The 5,000-nt window shown below is 36.9% G+C and overlaps 1 protein-coding gene across 4 annotated transcripts in view; it reads left to right on the forward strand.

Annotated features, from left to right (window-relative positions):
• The window catches only part of LOC106876206 (neprilysin), a 163,357-nt gene that overhangs the window by 126,655 nt on the left and 31,702 nt on the right, over window positions 1-5,000 (forward strand). The gene's annotated exons all lie outside the window — the stretch shown is intronic.

Consider the following 5,000-nt stretch of genomic DNA (forward strand, 5'->3'; position numbering starts at 1 on the left):
TATTATTATTATTATTATTATTATTATTATTATTATTATTATTATTATTATTATTCATATACACACAACAGAATAGACTGTTGGAAAAGAAAAATTCATAACATCGGGTTACAAGTTAGTGACCTTAGAGCGAAGAACCCTACTAAGTATCCTAACTGCCCCTAATAACATTGTTTTATGGAGCTGTACTAAACTGTTTTTTCTTTCCTCTAACCATCTGTTGAAATAGTTGGGGATATTTCTTAATGCATCTATAACTACTGGGATACATTTCACCCGCACTTTTCATAGTCCCTGTAATTTAATGTCTCGGTCCAGGGACTTTGTTATTTTTCTATACTCCTTATATTGATTTGTTTCAATATTTGGGACTGTAAAGTCAATTATCTGGTACTTTCTTTTCTCTTTATCTACTACTACTACTACTACTACTACTACTACTACTACTACTACTACTACTACTACTACTACTACTACTACTACTACTACTTCTTCTTCTTCTACTACTAATACTACTACTGCTGCTGCTACTACTACTACTACTACTACTACTACTACTACTACTACTACTACTACTACTACTACTAAGTCAGTCTGAATGTTAATGTCCTACATCTTATATTTCTTACTTCCTAGTACGTTACTAGGTTTATGTTCATACCATTTCCCTCTATAGTCAAATCCTAACTTTCTACATATCTCCCAGTGGATTGCTTTCCCTAGATTGTCATGTCTTTTCTTGTATTCTTCCTGAGTCAGCATGTTATATTCACTTACTATATGATTAAAGCTTTCCTCTTTTGATTTGCATAATCTACATTGGGAATTTACTTAGTTTTTGTTTGTTTTAGCTTTAACCGAAATAGTCCTTAATGCTTGATCTTATGCTGCTACCAAGAAACTTTCTGTCTCCCTTTTCAGCCTTCCTTTCTGCAACCATAACCATATCTCACTACAACTATTTGTTGTAACTATCTTTGTGTAGCTGCCATGGAAAGCCCTCTCTTGCCAGTCAGATAACCTTTGTTTTGTTTCTGGTTTTTAAACTATTTCTGGTCTTTCAGATATTGTCCAATCTACAAAAACTGTTGAATATCTGCGTAACGTTAATACCCAAATCACTTTATCGCCTTCATTAGATTCGGACCATTTAGCTTTGATTTCATTAGCTTCATTAGTCTTCTGATGTACTCTTCAATTTTCGTTTTCATTTCTAAAGTTAGTACTTTGTCAGATCTAATAGTCCAAGATACTTATAAATCTCTCCAACTTCACTGATTTTAATGCCTGGCCATCTGGTAATTTGATGCCTCCAATGTTGACTATCAGACTTCTTCTCATAACTAATATTTCACACTTATCTATGCCAAATCCCATGCCTACATCTTCGCTGAAGCGTCAAATAGTATATGTTAAAGAATCTATCTCTTTTTCATTCTTACTAAAAAGATTCAGATCATCCATGTAGAGCAAATGGTTAATTTTTCTTTTACTATTTCTGAAATAGTCCCCTGCCTGTACCCTCTTTAATACTAAACTGAGGTGGATCAAACATAAGACAAACATTAAAGGGGATACCGAGTCTCCTTCGAAAATTCCTCTCTTGATATTAACCTTTCCTAAGACTGTGTCACCTGGGTAGGGATCTACGTTCAATTTCTTCACGCTAAAGCTAATTAATTCTATTATGTTGTCTGCGATACTGAATATATTCAAAATCTCACTTATCCATGTGTGTGGGACCATACCATAGGTCTTTGTTTTCATAATATATCAATGCTTTTGTTAGATTTTTCTTTCTACCGTTTACTCAATTTAGAACTGCTTTGTCTATGTATAAGAGATCATACGTTCCTCTAGCTCTCTTCCTGCAACGTTTCTGTTCTTCTGGCAGTAAATTCTGGTTGTCAAAGTGCTTGTAAATGCTTTTTGAAAGCATTCCTCTTAACAGCTTCCACACTAATGGTAAGCAAGTGATTGATCTATAATTACTAGCTGTATTACCCTTCCTCTTATCTTTCATTAGGGGTATTATTCTCCCTCTAATAATCGAATCTGGTATTATTCCACCATTCAGGTACTCCTGAAGTTGTTCCCTCAGCCTACCATGTAAACTACTAAATGTGTTTAGTCAGTTCCCTCGAACTAAATCTGATCCTGGGCCCTAACAGTTTGGGATTTTTCCGAACACTTTACTCATCAATGCAGATCTGGATGCGTCTCACTCCCTACTTCTGTCCTCTCTTTCCTTAACCATACTGCATCTCCGTTATGATTGACTGACTTATCTCAAATATTGGTCCAGAACTTTCTAGCGTCTTCTGCATTAGGTATCTCATTTTCACTACTTTCTTCTCCCATATTTATTTAATTGTAAAACCTCCTCTAGTCTGTCTCATTCAATTTATTCTGTTGATACTGATCTATTCTTTTCTGATATCTGAGGAACTTACCTGCTATTGCTGGGATACGCCGTTTCAACTGTTCTGCGACTGTCCCAAATCTACTTACATGCTTCTTTCCTACTGAGAACTTTTAAATTCTTCACTTTATTTTGTAATCTCCTTTTCCCCAAAAGCTCTTTTCTAATATTTCCTTGTAGAATATCCAGTCTTCTAGTAACTACTACTCCTATTGCATAGATCAATAAGTTAGTGCCTCCTATATTTTTAGTATCCATCCTGCTGAAACAGAATCAACTTTCCTAGTAATATCTAGCAGCATTCTTTTATTGGTACCTTTTAATGCTGCCAATCTCGTTCTTGCTTCTTTACTCTTTAATTCCTGAAACTCATCTAAAATCTTCTGATCTTCCCCACTTAAATCAATTAAATCGCTGGTGCCAGTTGTCCATTTCTTACTGGTAGTGCTATTTATTTTCTCGTTTAGGTTCTTCCTTGGTTTTAGCTATATCTCTTATGTTGTTGTTTGTATTTCCTACTGCCTGGAATTTACCATTTCTCTGTGATCTCTTCCACCTCCAATTTTGTCATCCTCTCTCTTCTCTTAATAGTATATCCTTCGCTGCCCAAAGTGTTAGCATCCATTTTCTATAGAGCTTTCTTTTAGGTTCACTATTTATGTAGCACTGCATCACTATACTGTTTTCTTGGCTGGTTCACTTCCTCCTTACATATTATCTGCTGATGCTGTATTAAGATAACAGCTGTGGTCAGTCGGAATCTTTACAGCTGAGCGAGAGGCCTTCTCTTAAACGCCCAACCACAATTTCGCTGTTACAATCAGAGTTTCGTGGCAAAATCCTGTCTCATAAACTGATCCTTTCAAGTAACTTTTTATTGTATCGCTTGCTGCACTATTTTGCTGGTGAGACGTCTGTTTCCTTATTATAATTTTTATCACAGGTTTTGTTGGAGCTCATCCCATCCCTCAAAACTGCTGCCCTTATGAAAAAATTTGAAACTATTATTATCATTATTATTATTTATCTTTACTCCATCTTTTGTTGGAGCTCGTGGAGTCTTGCATGCATAACGGGCTTACTACCTGCAGCCTACGGTATCATTCTATCCGTTCTTTGTTGCTATCCAATACTTTCCTGATTGTTCTGGCGTGCGAAGGAGGCAAAACTTTTGTAAGAGTTCTACTGAAAACTCTATTCCAAATTTCTTGATATTCCTCTTGATGCCTTCTGATGCTGTTCCCAAGGACCCAGCAATTTCATTCTCCATTGCCGTGCTATTGCGTACTAACGAGGGCTGTATTACTCTATTTTTCCGCTTCTTTTTTCTTGATTATTCGTGGGTCAATGGGGTGTGCAACATCAACTATATAACATATGTGGAGCATCTTGTCGACAACATCTAGGTTCGGTCTGTTAAGCTCTAGCTCCTCATTTGCTTGGAATACGTAATCCCAGAGGATTTTTCTAGTCTCCGACTCCGCCACTCTCTGCCGTTTGTGCCCATACCACGTTTTGACTCTCTCTATCCCACACTTTCTGCACAGCTTCCAATGTAGCACATTTGCTGCCTGATCATGTCGCCACAACATGTAATAGTCTTGAGAAGGTAAAGGGCGTTTGTTCGTGATATGTGCGTTGGTTCCATCCACAGATGCAGAACAGCAAAGACATTTGCTCATTCCAAACGTTGACCCTCCAGTTCGTGGCCAAACCGTGGTCTTCCGCTGCCAGTGAAGTGCTCTATTATTAGTATTATTGAGTGAGAGTGTAGTGCATGCTATCAAAGTGACACTGGGATAAAATATACGAAGCCCTGTATACCCAGCAAGCTTACCCGTCTGATAAGGGGACACCAGGCACATACATAACAACCATACATGGTGATCGGATATCAAGCTAAAGAACGCATGACCTTGCTGATGGGACCCAGTTAGAAGTTTCTTCAGGTCGAGTAGTCCATTCAGGTCCCTGAATAATGGTTGTTTAAGGATGTAAAATGAAAGACCCATGTTTCCAGAGGTGAATTATTGAAACTCCAGAGTATTCCTCGCAGTACGTGGCTATGTTGTTCCCCCACTACTTCTGCTCGTGATCAGAGATGCACATATCGTCAGCCACCAAGGGACATGCTCAATTTAACCCAATAAGGATTTGCTGAATGTGAAAAAGCCACCGTGAAAAAAATGTTTCAATCCTTACAATCATTTTTTGTTACAATATTACCAGAATGTTGGAAATTTAAAAAAGATGCTACCTGCTCCGTATAATATAAGTCTAATCCACAAGTTTCAAAGAATACGGAAAATTAGCGTTACGCTAAGGTTCTGGGTTATAATTTCCACTCAATGAAATGTACTGAATGCCTCGACTGAACATATTATTTAGACGTTGATTTCTGTCTTGAAAAAAGTTTACAAAAGTCAGCCTAAGTACTTCATTTCTACCATATTCTATTACTTTTTAAAGATAAAAGTAAAGTCTGCCTTGAAAACATGGCATAAAAATTCATTATATCACTAAGAAATTTGAAAGTAACTTTAAAGATTCTGCTTGTGCAAAGCTAGCCTTACAATTT

This window comes from Octopus bimaculoides, chromosome 8 (genome assembly GCF_001194135.2).
Source record: "Octopus bimaculoides isolate UCB-OBI-ISO-001 chromosome 8, ASM119413v2, whole genome shotgun sequence".
NCBI classification, from domain to species: Eukaryota; Metazoa; Mollusca; class Cephalopoda; order Octopoda; family Octopodidae; genus Octopus; species Octopus bimaculoides.